Source organism: Dreissena polymorpha, unplaced genomic scaffold, assembly GCF_020536995.1.
Source record: "Dreissena polymorpha isolate Duluth1 unplaced genomic scaffold, UMN_Dpol_1.0 chrUn028, whole genome shotgun sequence".
In the NCBI taxonomy this organism is placed as follows: Eukaryota; Metazoa; Mollusca; class Bivalvia; order Myida; family Dreissenidae; genus Dreissena; species Dreissena polymorpha.
The window spans coordinates 1-16,364 of NW_026273342.1; the positions used below are offsets into that span (position 1 = coordinate 1).

Consider the following 16,364-nt stretch of genomic DNA (forward strand, 5'->3'; position numbering starts at 1 on the left):
ACTTCTCGGGGATGGGGTAATTGTCTGGTAGCTGTCACTGTCAAAACATCAACAAATCCAATGAATTTTGCATTACTGGATACGTGATGTATTTATTAATTTTTCACAATATAAATCCCAAAGAATTTTTGAGCAATTATAGACAACGCATGAATGACACCTTCAAACAAGATTCTATTTTTTGTAGACTGCGCATGTCGGCACATCCATATCATTTGTTGAATTGCATGCATCCATTTTTGTTTTAAAGATTATGAATACATACGTCGTTATCACTTATAATTAAAGAGATTCTTCTAGTCAAAGATCTTGACAAAAGTATGTTATAAGGACCAATGGAGCCGGTAAGGAATTACGTGATCTAGTAGAAAGGCCTATCTTTTTTCCTTGTTTTCAAAACAGCTTATATTGCTATTTTTTAAGTTGGCCTCTTGTGCAGTTCATCAATCACTTTCAAACCCTGGTGTAAGAACATGTGGTCCGGGTGGGGACTATGAGGGTCGGGAGGTAAGGAGATACGGGCGGACGAACGTTACAGACAGCGGACTCCATTATTGATATATTCGTTACGAGGAGCCAGTGGAGCCAAATTACGAACTCATGTTTGGTGTCTGCTTAATGTTTACCATATCTCAGGTGTGTTGAGAAATAACACTATAGCCTTCGCGAATGAGTGAACATTTAACTTGTTTGGAAGTGTTCACTGTGTTTACTTATTCAGATGTGTGTATAAATTACTCGTTTGGCAATGTTAGCACTAGCATACACACGCAGCGGTGAAGTGCCCATGATTACTCGGTATTGTTTTATCATAAACACCTTTACACTTGTACCTGCACGACAACGAGGCCAACTTGTAAATGCTGTGTTTTGTAATTGTATAAGCATTCTAGTAACGGTACGCAAAACAAAAGAACATGACGTGTCTACGATATTCACAACCAGACAAGTGCATAACAGAACGTTATTCAAATTATATAACATGTTATATGAATTCCCGATGTTTTAAGCAGATACCTTTGCATGGGACGAGTTAGGCATACTAATAAGCTACAATTATGTTCGGAATCCAAGTATATTTTATTTCATCATTGCCAATAACATTTTGTCTGACAATGCCGAAATTTAGTTATGAAGTATACTAATTTAATCCAAGGTAAGAATAAATATACGTTTCTTTTTCATTCGCTAAATACCGAACGCAACATTGTATGTAAATTATCACCAATGCTATCAGACTAGCAACTTTTGAAAACTTGTTTACAGTCAAACCTGAATTCAGCGGTCAATCATTGGCAATGATCAAAGTGACCGTTGTCCACAGGTGACCGTTGAATTCGGATCACAATTTTAAGAAGGTTCGTCAGTTGGTAGTATATTTGTTAAATTGAATTATTATAATTACGTCAATAGCATTTGATATATTTGTCATAAAAATATATTTAAAATTCAACCAGAATAATTGATGTCAATTTCCTATAGTTATTAAAGATGGTATAACTAGAGCGAATCGAGTTATACGAAATTGGCTTCTTAATGACCGAGTGCATTGTGTTACAGTGTAGTACATTTATATTTGTATAAAGTAATCTACTCGCCCTATAGTTATCGATTTACCCCGCATCGCACCACGCTTGTCAAATACGCGATCCATTAAGTGAAAAGTTCACATATATGTGTATTGAAGAAAAGAATTCCCACAACGTATTTACTCACAAATATAACGTAATCATAGAATCAAGAACAAATAGGTATACATAGTTAGTAGCTTCTGTAGACGCGAAATCTTGGTCGCTCGCTGCCAATACAGCATTCAGACTTTTGATTAACACCTCGTATGTTTAACATATTTTTAGTGGAAGCGTGAATTTGAAAACTATTGATGAAAATTGTTACTTAATTAATGTTCATTTTCTACAGATTTGATCACAATTCATAAGCAACATCGATATTTAATAACGTTAAACTGATTTGGGTTATTTCAGTTGTTTGGAGATAATGTAAATGCTTTGTTTGGAATGTATTGCATTTTAGTTGTTTGCAGGAATACCTAAGGTTAAAAGCAAGTTTTGCCAGCCCGTTGTGGTAATCAAACGAAACCTGATCACCGCCTGCACACGCGAAAAATAATTCGCGACGTTGTTTAATTTCTTGAACTACAATCATTTACACATTGTCACATAATATGAATATCATGTAACAAGAAATAATTTTGAAAGGATAATTTATATTAAAAGTCCAAACACTATTTTTAGCTGTACGGGTTGCAGAAGAGTAAGTTTATGAATGATTAAAATAGCCCACTACGTTCTACATCTGCAAGTAGTATTTTTACGCAGCACTCACTGTTTATTCCAAATCTGCGGCTATTAAAAGACGACTGCTGAAATACAATGTGATGTGGAAATTGCATAACGCGATCATGCTTCTTTTGCATAACTTCTTTGATAGCGCTGACTGATTTCTGATAGAACAGCGGGAGGGGGGTCTGATATGGCTGGATAATTGTCGGAGTCTCGCAGAAGACTGAGGGCGGAATTCCCTCAAATCAGCCTATAAATTATTCGAGTGTATTAATTCGTGCTTGGTGGCGTTATGTAGAGGCAATTTAAGGTGAAATGTTGGATAAAACAGCTATGCCGAAAAGGCGAGTGAGTGTTCGATACCGATGTTAAAATCAGAGACTGTCTGACACCGTGTGAACTACTAGAGTAACAAGAAATGCATAAACAACAAAGTGCGGGTCAACAGCGCTGTTTTTTTATGACAACCTAATTTGTGAGTAAAAATTACGCTCGCAGATTGATTTATGTTTTAATTGCATCAATTGTATTATTGTTTATTTTGAATTGTATATGGTGTCAAAACAAGTTTGGAAAAGGGAATTTCCATCATGAAATTATATTCTACGTGTGTAAGGTTATCGATATTCTCACAATATTTATTTAATATGATTGAGATTGCACATTTTATTTTACATTTACTGGTTCTCATTATACCCTTTTCAACAAAATTTGTTGTTATTCTTTTCAAGTTATTTCTATAACATAAAATGATGACAAATATTGCACACTCAGCTCGACCTGTGCGTTAATACACACTTTTTATAAATGTGAATGGGTTGTGTTATTTTTAAACTTGCGATTTAAACAGCTATAAGATAATTTTGAAATATGAGTTGCGTCTTATATTATGCAATATTGAGCAAGTCCAGTGCCTTCAGTGCTTTGATTTGAATTGCAATCGACCAAAATGTGAAAACGTACTAATTTGCACAAATTCTCTGTCATTACAAACTTCGTTCAGAAACAACTATTATAATTGCTTATATCCGTCTTCTGAATTTGTTGGATTTCGACCATACACTTTTTCAAAAATAGAAGAATTGTCATTAACGTACTATTAAATTGAAGTTTTCCACGAGGAGCATTTTAAATGTGTCGACTAACAAAATGATATTTTGACATGTGTTGACAATGGCGCATAATATAATGACTTATTTACTTAATGCTATGTTTTATAGGCTTGCTATAGTGTCCCTATGAATCAATATAATTGTGGTCACACTTAATATATGGATAAATACACGTTATATAATTACAGACAAAACTATCATACATGACTTTATAGAAGGTTACACCGCTATGATATTATGTTCGCTCTTAATATGCTCATAAATGCACATCGTATAATGACAAAGTTACTTAATGTTTTTACCAAGTGACTATATATATTGCTATTTTGAAAAAATAATGGTCATTTTGTACGTAAAATAAACTCCAGGCCCCGATTTCTCGAAAAGTCTTAAGTCAAGTTAAGCTGGTAAAAACGAGCTTAAGTTGATCGCTTAAATTAATCCGATTTCACGAACAAATTTACGGGATTAACTTATTAGCTTAAGTACGTTATTTTAAACCAAGTACTTAGCAGGCTTAAGAAAGTTATTGCGGCTTAAATATGGCGGAGATACGGCGTCGTTTTCGTCAGTTGTCAGGATAGAGAGAGTGTTTCAAGATAGGTTGAATCCGCTTGAAGTCCTGTCGGACGAAAGATTTTTCGGCGGTATCGCTTCCGTAGTAGAACAATAATGGACATTGTTGAAGTGCTGTTCCCCTTCTTAGAGAGGCCGACGAAGCGCTCGTCAACTCTCCCACCACTTTTGAGCGTTTTAGTAACGCTTTATTTTTTGGCCTCCGGAGCCCACTATGAGGTGATAGGGGACGTTCATGGAGTTTCGGCGCCCTCTATATGCAGATCCGTCAATTGCGTTGTGAAACTGCTGGCGCAAATGGGCGTGCATCGGATAAAATTTCCAAGATTACTTGGCGATACGAAGGCCAAGTTTTATTCAATTGCAGGTATATTATGATAGCTATCATTCTTTTCCTACTTAAATTTTCTGCATAAAATATTGGTGATTTTTAACCTTCATTTTGCTTGTTATTTTCGAGACTAAGGGCGAACAACCAGTTGTCCCCCATTCAGGTAGGTATCGGGTAAAAAGTTAACAAACCAAACGTAAACAAGTTCTGCATCTCAGATTTCTGAAATCGTAATATGTTCTGTTCATTTTTACGTATACAGTTATTTTTTTATTGACTGATATACTTTAGTTGCAGTACTTAGCTTAACCACTAAATGGGGTTTAAGTCTTAATTTTATCTTTGTAACTTAAGAATTTTCGAGAATTCGGGGCCCGACTTTCCAAACTTATATTATTACATTTAACATCAGACATCTATTTTAAAACTGAAACTCAACGTCGACGTGGGAGCGGTAAATATCACAATATAGTGTTTGATCGTTTTTATCACAGTACGTGTATATTGTTCAAAGTTAATATGAATAACACAATTAACGTAGGAGCCTTTGCGAAATTGTGTGCACTCGATGTGCACTCAAAATACGCAATACACAGTAACGTTCACCTACCTCACCTTCCATAATAACGTTTGATATTACTTTGGTCTTTTTGAATTATTACAACAATACAAAGTAAAATGACATATACACACTAACACACAAATTTCAAAACAAATCGTAGCTTATACGTAAGATCAGCTCAGCTCAGTCAAAAAACGTTATTTAATATCTCACGCGCAAAATTGAAGAGAAAAAAAATCAATCCTTCCACAACGTGTTCCGAATTTAGAACTAATGTGACCTTAACGCTACAAGCTAAGGACACGTGTTCTGGTTCGATAAGTTTTCTACACATGCACGGCTCAAGCTGTCGTTCAGCATGTCATCCATTTTATCAAAATCTTATTCGCAAAAATGCTTAAATCTCCAAAAAATTTCGTAGTTAACTTCCGCAGTTTTAACCCTGGCTGAACGGAAACCCGTTAGTATCATCGTGGTTACACAATAAAATCCAGAGGGAGAGAACGCGATAGTACGATGGCGACAATACGATAACGACAGTGTGACAATACGATGGCGAAAATGCGATAGTACGATGGCGAGAACGCGATAATACGATGACGATAATCGTACTATCGCATCGTTGCAATCGTATTGTCAAACTGTCGTCATCGTATTGTCGCAATGTCGCCATCGTGCTATTGCGTTCACGCATTTCCGCCCTCTGGATTTGAATATATAACCACGATGGCATAACGGTATTCCATAGTCTTTTATGCTTTTCTATTTGTTTTATTACACAAGTTATCATTTTTTAACGGTAAGCAAAAATTGGTCTGAACCAGAATACCCAATCTCGCGTGACTTAATTGTTATTGAAGTGCACATGCAAGCTGGGCAAGACAATAGTAACAACGCTTACACCTGAGATAACGTTGTTAAAAGAATATTTCGAGTGGGTGGAGCTTTCGGGTAATAAGGCGGGATGTACACACAATGTATCATGAATGACGTCGGGTCATTCATGCGCGATCACTGGATAACTTGAATACACAATTAATAGTGTACACTGCTTACGAAATATCAGTAGGTGGCGAATGACATATCACATACTTAAACATTAAGCGTGAAAATAAATTTATCCTTTCAAAGCGTATTAATTTACACCTTTCTGTCGATTATCGATCTCAATAAAAGCGTGATACTTAATAAACTATTTGTTTTTTTAACGTTCACACCCTAAGCTCACTGACAGCGGCGTATTTAATCTAAGGCATATGTGAAAAACACCCGCGCTTCTTTTGTTTCATGTGTTATTTAAGTTTAATTAAATTTAGAATATTTTAAGATATAAGTAGAGTATTTTTTTTTAATTTGCTAAACACATAGCAGTAACAAACATGTCTGTATAGTCACTAAAATGGCGAACGAGAATGAGTCAATGCGACAATACGATGGCGACAATGCGATAGTACAATGGCGACATCGGATAATACGATGGCGACAGTACAATGAATATCGCATTGTCGCCATCGTACTTTCGCACTGTCGCCATCGTATTGTCGCAATGTTGCATGGTCGTCATCATTCTATCGCGTTCTCGCATTCTCGCAATCGTACTATCGCATTATCGCCATCGTATTGTCGCACAGTGGTCATCGTATTGTCGCAATGTCGCAATCGTACTATCGCGTTCTCGCATTTCAACCTCTGGATTTTATTGTGTAACTACGATGGCCCTAACGTATTCTGTAGTTGTTCATGCTTTTCTATTTGTTTCATAACAAGGGATATCAATTTTTAACGGTAAGAAAAAAACGATCTGAACCAGAATACCCGATCTTGCGTGACTTAATTGTTATTGAAGTGCTAATGCAAGCTGGGCAAGACAATAATAACAACGCTTTCACCTGAGATAACGTTGTTGAAAGAATATTTCGAATGGGTGGAGCTCTGGGGTAATAAGGCGGGATAGACACACAATGTATCGTGAATGACGTCGGTTGATTCATGCGCGGTCACTGTATAACTTGAATACACAATGGACTGCTTACGAAATAAAATATCAGTAGGTTGCGAATGACATATTAAACATATTACATCATTAAGCGTGAAAATAAATGTATCCTTTCAAAGCGTATTAATTTAAACCTTTCTGTCGATTATCGATCTTAATAAAAGCGTGATACTTACTAAACTATTTGTTTTGTTACGTACAAACCCTAAACTAACTGACAGCGACGTTTTTAATCTAAGGCATATGTGAAAAACATCCGCTCTTCTTTTGCTTAATTTTTTATTAAAGTGTTATTCAAGTTTCGATCGATTTTTTAGAGAAATGTTTGAAATTTGCTATACAAATAGCAGTAACCCACATGTCTTTATAGACACCTAAATGGCTTCATTCAGCTAAAAGCGTACTCCGAACGAGAATGAGTCATTGCGACAATACGATGGCGACAATGCGATAGGACACTGGCGACAATGCGATGATACGATGGCGACAGTATATATTACAACTCTAGAAGCCGCATTAATTTAGGACACTCAGTCGTGATATAACATGGTCAGCCTGTTTAACTTGACAATATGAAAGCTATTTTAAGAATATATGTCTAAGGTGGTAAAAAAGTAGATCACAAGGTCAAGTCAACATTAGTATCATCACTCCTTGAGCGGTGTGTCAGTTGGAGACGACAACACAATGATCCTCTGCCAGTCCGGTCTGTGGTGGGCTGCTAGGAGTAGCTCATCCATGGTTAGGGAGGTCCACTCTTTCACATTGTCCATCCAGCTTTTCTTCTGACGGCCTCGACGGCGACCTCCCTCAAGCATCCAGTCTTGCACAGAGAGTTGTGCCGTGTGACGTTTATAAACCAAACCAGCTTTCTTCGTTTAATGGTCGTCAGGAGGGGTTCTTGTTGGCAAATACGTGCTGCTGTATTGTTCCGGACGTACACGTTGATGTTATGTTCTGTCTAGAAGATGCGGAGCAGTCTTCGCAGACACTTGTGTTCAAATGCCTGTATCTTACGTTCTGTGTCAGTGTAAATGTCCAGCCGAACAGTTTGGCGGAGAGTACACGGGACGTGTAGAGTATGTGTTTGGTGGAGAAGCTGATGAAGCTTCTTGTCCACAACCTGCCCAGCCTGTCCATCGCTGAGGTTACCTAGACAATTCTTATTCGGACCTCACTTGTACTGGTTCTATCATTGGCAAAGGTTGCTCCCACGTACTTGAAGCTCGTCACTTCTTCAAGCTTCTTGCCGTTCATGGTTATTTCTGAAGTGGTGTTGTTCATGCCGTTGACCAAGTCTTAAACAGTTGGTGTTTAACGCCATTTCGTGTGTCACACCACCCTAACGCCACCGTTGTTTGGTCACAAAAGATCCCCTGTACCAATATTTTTTACAATCTAACCAAATAATCACATTATCTGAATTACGGATCGGAGTCATCTGAAACTGTTACCAAACGTGTATTAAGTAGTTCTAATTTGTATTGACCATTCATGTTCCATGCATATAAATTATTTCATCGCATTTTCCCAAAATAAAATGTGTGGTGCCAAATAATGATGGACGCAAATGGCCTTTGTTCTTGTTGCGTTATTGTGGCGTTTTGGGCGAAGTTAATTGTAAAGCAAGAATATTTTTTATTTGCTGTAACGATATTTATTTACAGTGTTTTCTTAAAGTATTACATAATTAGGTTCGCACACACAAACAAGTTATATTGTTCAGCTTTTAACACATGATATATACAGCCCACGCGACATTACAGCCCGCACAATAACATTTCATGTATTAACTTTGAAACTGGTAAACGCATATACACCAGTTACGTTTGATAATTACGCGCCAACTTCATGATTTGAAGAATATATTCAACTGCTGTTTCAATGACTTTCATCGAAAATTCTATTGATGTTGCCCGATCCCCAAGCCTGTAGGAAAAGTATTTAAATCGTTGATAGAGCAAATGTTTTTTTAAATATTTGTTTTGTAGAAATAAATCGCAGAATGTCGCCCACGCACTTTTTGTTGAAAAGTGAAATACCGGTATAATGATGTACCTGTCTTACATCGTAGTCATTATTTAATAAAACAAATGAGCCGCGTTCTGGGAAAACCGGGATTAATGCACGTGAGTAAAGCATTTCGCACAGGCTAATCAGGGACGACTTTTTCCGCGTTTATGGAAGTTTTCGTTTACAGGATGTCTCTTCTACACGAAAATTCATTTAAGGCGGTACTTTGCATGTTCACATCATGATCTTCAATTGAAACAACACAGAATTTGCATAAAGCTTAATTTAATGGTTAAATAAGCGTATGCAGATTATGTAAGGTTTGTCTCACCAATATTATTAAAAACTATTTAGCGATCATGCGATCACACTTAGACATTGGGTTCTTTTAAGGTTTAATTAATTTTGAATGTTACCCTGGTATATATAATGAAAGATTAAAGGGTAGTGTTGTTTGTTATCCATGAACTTTTCCAGCAAGTGTGTGAACTCAGATCAAATATTTTCATATAGGAGTTAATATGTAAGGATACAAATTGCACACGCCAACCCATGCTGTGTACAAATGAAACTTTGCTTGCATAGCAAATCAATCTTCAAAAATGTAAGTTAAATAAAAGGGTGAAATAATCAACTTATTCACTAAAGTATAACTTTCCATGTGTTACTTATTAGTGTTTGCTAAGTCCTTTAGGTTAATGAGATACTGTGTTTACAATTAATAAACATGGTTTATAAAAACATGAAAAGATACTCCGGCAACAGTTATTCCACGTTTTATTATAGTTTGCCTTTACATAGATATGTTGACAATTGTTCGCAATTTCAAGTTTATAACGTGTTGTCTCAGCTTCAAAAAGAAAAGAACATTGTACAACCGGAGAAGTAGAACATGAATCACATATACCAAAAGTATGTAGTCATTCATTATTTATCATCATGTGGCATAGGTAAAATTGTAAAGCGTTACAAACGCGAAACGGAATAAGAGTTTTTCTGTTTTTGTTAAATTGTGTTACAGTACGTGGATCGCATATATTAAGATTGCCTTTTAATCCGAAGGATGCCGGTTCAAGCCCCGGTATTAATAGGTTCTCAAAACAACCATTGTGCCTATAGGGAGTGTTGTTAATTAAACTTGGAGATATACTGTAATATATTAACTATTAAATTTACACTAAATTACAGGCAAACATTTATGCACTTTTTTATTTTAAATCGAAATAACAGTATTCATAATATCAAGGGTTTAATGTGTTGTACTTAACGTTATAATTTTTAAGTTTTACAATAAAAAAGCTAGTTTTATTTAATATATTTCTTTCGTTGTGTCTGTACATACTACAGAGGTTCTTAATCTAAGTGACGAACATTGTTAGTTGTCACCTTAAAATCACCGTAAAATCGTACATTTACGGTAAAATCATTTTGTCATCTACGCAATCAGCAGCATAAATTAAGAAATTACATGTGCATCATGATACGAATGTTCAGTATTATCACTGTTCGTACATTAATTGATATATTTACATCGGCATTTTGCACTTTTTAAGCCAGATGTTGTGATCATATTTCGCATGCGCACTTTCGTATTTTACCGGTATTTCACAGTTTACGATAAAACGTATTAGATACAAAGTCTATCAAAATAAAATAAAAACTGACGGGACAGTGTATGAGTGTACATGTATCGAACATTTCTGAACTGTTCATGGAAATTACGTAAACGATCAAACAAATGTACTACAAAATCGTTTGCAATACGAATGCGGAATATAAAGTCAACATTAATATTGTTCTTCAGCAGTATCTTACAATGCTTGGACGTTGTTAACGTTATTCATCTTCTAATATGAATGCCAAAAAATCAGCCATTTCACAAAATTTTGCTTTTTTAATCCCTTGTTTGACCTTGCGTGTGGCGTAATGGGGACGTGGTTTACATTATTTTCTTCATTACGTATAATTTCTTGCTTGTTTTTTTTTATATTACTGTTAGTGAAATCAAACTATTTAGTTACCATTTTAAACTCTATCAAGCCAATAAGGATGAGTCCTCTTTATCATAATATGCTACAGTCAGTAAACATTGTATACCCATTTAAACGAAATTCGAATGCAACGAAGCGAACAGTTTTTTCGCTTCACGAAAGAGCCATCTTTTGGTCGCTTGGTTATAAACACACATTTGGTAATTGATCGGCAAAAATACTTCAACGATAAGGCATACATATTCTCATTTTATCTTGGGATTACGGATTTCAAAATAGTGAAGGTATGTAAATAAAAATTATTTATTTTTTACAAATGTATGAAATTATTTCTTTCTTAAAGATATGCAGTCACTGCACAATCCTTTTATTTAAAGCCATTTGGAAAAAAAATCTAAAATAATATTATTTTATTTTCTGAACGACTTTTTTCGTGGATGATTTTATTTAATTATAGTTGTTTGTAATCACAAAAATATAACGCTTATTTGAACTTAAAGTTCATATATTGACGAATAACAATATGCCTGTCTGTGGTTTAAGATAAAAAAAATCAATTTGATTACAAATCAGCAAAATAACATTCCCTACATATATAACTGTATCGTTCCATAAATAAAATCTTATCAAATTATAGAAACCATGCGATCTGATTATTCGGTATGTCTTGCGGAAACCATTTTTGTCGCTAGTCATAAATTGAGATATGTAAAGCTTAATTGAATCATAACCGTCAAGTTATCTGAAAGTTTTGATAATAAACCTCCTATATATATGAAATATCAATTCTTGTATAAAAGCTTAGTAAGGTATATAGTGTATGTTTAGATAAAATTGATAGTTTAACGTTCTCAAACATAGAACATTACTTCTCTAGTTCACAATAAAAGGAAGGGACAGTGAGCGTGAATCGAGTTATTACTGGACGTCGGACAACATAATGTCTCCGTAATCATATTAAATGTCAAACAATATAGAATAGCGATGCGTCTTTAACCAACAGCCTTTGCTTCTATCTTAAAATCGTAACATGTGTTGGTTATGACATTTCAGTCCCCTGTGATATGACCTAGCCCCGCTTTGGACTCACTTTGATATTTCACTTGGGATATTTCAAATGATATTTTTCAAATGAGAAATATAGTATGTATACGTTTGTAAACGTATTTAGTATGACTATGTACTTAGTAAATAAAATTTACTGTTTCGTCTAGTGCTAATACCGCTTGCCAAAAATCTTAAATTTTTGTTGCTGATGACTATTTACCCATATCTGAAAAAAAACTCAATCAGACGTAAGTTTCACTTGAAATACTCGTTGAAGGCTATTCAGTCTCGCAGCAGCATCGTTTGCACCTAAAATAGAAATAATTGTATGGTTGTTGCATATGACCATCGATATAATATGCATACTGCTGGCAAATACTTGAATACAAAGGGGCTGTCCATTTGGTATGATTGTTGTTTTCTGTGTAGCAAAATCTAAGCTGCATTTTTAAATGCCTTAAGTATTCTGATGCGGGACACTTTAAGTGAAATATCTTGCCTGACTACAAAATTTAGGGAAACGTATTTGATTGTTTCTGGCCAGCCCAATTCATCGAATGTCACAGGGGCCATCAAGCATTTACCAAATGAATTTGTGCATATCATATGCACATTCTTTTTTAAATGACTATTCTTAGACTGACATACGGTATTTTGACAAACTTTTGTTAAATAAGAACTGCTTACCAAGGAGCAAATAATGAAATATGGCATACCCATATACTAAAAATACATTAACGTTTATGAGAAATGATCATTTTATATACCATTATACAGTGAAACGATTTAATGCATCGGATTGTATTAGGTATCCGTTAGCATTTGTGACAACACGAAGATCGCTTATTTAAAGTTAAAACATGTATATGGCAGTCAGGAGTAGTTATGGCGAAAGCTTTTAAATCAAACGGTTAGAAACCGGGTAATCTTTCGCGTTAATAGTTTTTTTATAACTTGAGGTCTGGAGTTCTGATTTGTAAAGCTGTACCACAGGTGTATTTAATGACACACTTAAAACACAGCACAGTAACTATTCACTAATAAAACGTATATTGTACACTCAATACTCGCTATTTTATGTAATGTCTGCAGTAAACAGGGTGCAACATATTCGTAGAGTTTAAAAGGCGTACTTACTTTGTTATATTGGCAATATGCTCAAGCAGTAACATGAGCGTAGTTGAGTACTATTACTACTACTACTACTACTACTACTACTACTACTACTACTACTACTACTACTACTACTACTACTACTACTACTACTACTACTACAACTACTACTACTACTACTACTACTACTACTACTACTACTACTACTACTACTACTACTACTACTACTACTACTACTACTACTACTACTACTACTACTACTACTACTACTGCTACTACTACTACTACTACTACTACTATTTGGCAGTCATGCGTATCTCATGGAGCTGCACATTTTGAGTGGTGAAAGGTCAAGGTCATCCTTCATGGTCAATGGTCAATGACATGGCTTCAAAGCGGCGCAGTAGGGGGCATTATTATTTTATTTTTTAAAGACGGTCCAACCATCCCACCCAAGCTATTCTATCAAACTTGAAATATAATCTTATTAGTTTGTTTTATGTCTTTAAAAATGTTCAATAGATTGTGGAAAATAAACCTTAAACCAGAATCGTCTATAATGTCCCACTTCTTAAAAACATTAGCGATCATTATGTTTCAATTATGGTCCTCTTCTAGTTAGAATATCACCATATTACTTTGACCTTATTTAATATGAAAAATTTCCCCATGATAGCTTACGTTATACCGTCAAGCACTCGAAAAGTCGAGCGCGAGGTATTCTGACAGCTCTTGTCTTACCTATCGATATCACATACATGAAACATACGAAATAACAGCAAATTAAGGCGCAATTTCGTTCAAATACGTAAGCTTAATTGTTTTGTTGCATTTTATTAAGACATATACTTCATTATGAAGGTAATAAAAACGCAAAGCAAGTTAGTTAAACACCAGTAAAGTTTACTTCTAAATACTGTTAATAATACAAATATGAGTATGCATATGTTTTGAAACGTTCATTATTGGTATCTTGTAAATGCGATATGAACAAAAAATATTTGTCTTCAAAAAACAAATTTCACAACATTATTAAGTTTCTCAGACAAATAATGAACAAGATAAGTAAAGTTAATATTTTAAAAATATTTACGTATAAGCATAGTAATCGAACTTTGAAAACAGGCAGTTCGTAAAACTAAACGGAATGTTCCCTATTTAACAGTTATTATATAATTTTTATTATATGTTTTAAGTAGGAAAAAATATAACAATTCCTCATAAGATTTGGATTTTAGTGCTTATCAAGTTTGTTTCAAATTAAAGTGATTTTTAACAGGCTAATAGATTTACAAGTTCATTATTGAACTTCGTTTATAATATCGTGTTTGAATTTAACTGCATTGCCAACGTGTAAAGACTTGGCATATGGTCGTTGAGAACCGCACTGGGACATAAATAAACAATGCCGAAGAGTTCTGAAAAACACTTCTTCTATACTACTTCTACTACTACTACTACTTTTCTTTAACTACTCCTACAACCATTTCTATTTACAACAATGATTTCTACTACTACTACTACTACTACTACTACTACTACTACTACTACTACTACTACTACTACTACTACTACTTCAACTACTACAACTACCACTACTACTACTACTACTACTACTACTACTACTACTACTACTACTACTACTACTACTACTACTACTACTACTACTACTACTACTACTACTACTACTACTACTACTACTACTACTACTTCTACTACTACTACTACTACTACAACTACTACTTCTACTACTACTACTACTACTACTGCTACTTCTACTACTACTACTACTTCTACTACTACTACTGCTTATTCTAATCCTACTGCTACTACTGCTACTACTTCTACTAGTACTACAACAACAACAACAACTACTACTTCCCGCAAAGTGGAAAAATAACGGCCAAGGCCTATGCTAATCATGTGGGAGTCAGTCTAATAGATTGATAGAAGAAATGTACCTACCATTAAAACCATAAAAATGTGTATACCAATATTAATAGATATATTAAAATATGCCAATATCTATGTTAGTCAAATATTTATGAATACAATAATAATGAAATTCAATAAATACAAGCGATTATTTAATCATGCACGACAACACGTTTACATTAAAAGCAATACGGTATGTTCATTTTATCGTTCTACTTATTTCCAATATAATTGAAACCATACTCTGTCTTGAAAGTAACTCAATTTCAAATTATGTAATATGAAAAGATACGTAACATAACGCGAATTTGTTCTAGTAGCTCCAGGGTTAAAAGTTGTCAAGTCGTAAATACGGTAGCTTCGACGAAATGGATGGTGTTATTATGACTGGGTACGTTTAATTTTAAGTAGCTTCACAATATTAAAGTTTGAAATGCTTTTGAAAGATAACGACAATGGATGATACTAATTGTGTGATTAAACTGATCATTATGATGGAAATTAATGTCAAATATAAAATATTGCAAAAACGCATATTTATTTCTTAAAATCTGCCTTTTAAACAGTTTGCTGTATTTTACAATTTACCATTTGCACATTGTCATACTGCGTTTGAGATGTTTTGCAGACGGTTTAGTTTGTGAGTCGAATTTAAAGTTGCTCCTTCATACCTGAGTATCCGACGACATTCCTTTTAAAATTGTTCAGAAACGGTGGGTGCACATAAAAGGAACGGTTTCAGGATTCATTACGGCTGGAGGAATATAATATAAGACTTGGAACGTGGAAATGTGTATAGCGTTTTTGTAGCGATTGAAGATAGCTTGAATGAAAAATCTTGTTATCGGAAAATTCAAACAGTAAACTTATTTATCAATCAATCAATCGATCCTAATTCATTCGATGATAAAGGCTTAGCGTTCGGTTTTACGTGCATTTTTTCTGACATTCTACACATTTTTGTAATTGTAAAATGCAGTGTAAAATTGGCACATGGTCCTGAAATTATTACTGTAGCAATATAAAATAACGTGGACAACTATGTGAATAAATGAAGCGGCTGTCAAGTTGTTTCGACTGTTGAAAGTCAAATGAAGTATTTTATAGCAAAAAAGAAATAGTTATATTATATTTTCGCAATTTAAAACGAATTTCATCTTAACCATTAAGAAGTTTGCGCAAGCTGAGTGTTAAAAAATACCTAACAGTATGTTGTGCTCCGCCTTGAGATATGATGTGACGATAACATTTAATTCGCTTGCCTTATTCTAATGTTATTTTGTCATCTGCCGCGGCAGGAATCCAAATCGTATCGTAGAAAAACACAGTTAATGGGTATTTGGTACACTATTCACTTGAAAGGAAACGAGCAAAATCATCATTAA

The 16,364-nt window shown here is 34.6% G+C and overlaps 1 protein-coding gene across 2 annotated transcripts in view; it reads left to right on the forward strand.

Moving 5' to 3' along the window:
• Positions 1-11,010: 11,010 nt before the first annotated feature.
• The window catches only part of LOC127863708 (beta-1,3-galactosyltransferase 1-like), a 40,480-nt gene continuing 35,126 nt past the window's right edge, over positions 11,011-16,364 (forward strand). Inside the window, exon 1 of one of the 2 annotated variants that reach the window (XR_008041155.1) lies at positions 11,011-11,168. The gene's annotated coding sequence lies outside the window, so the exon portion shown is untranslated. The remainder of the gene's footprint in view (positions 11,169-16,364) is intronic. The other variant, XM_052403326.1, reaches the window with a different exon arrangement.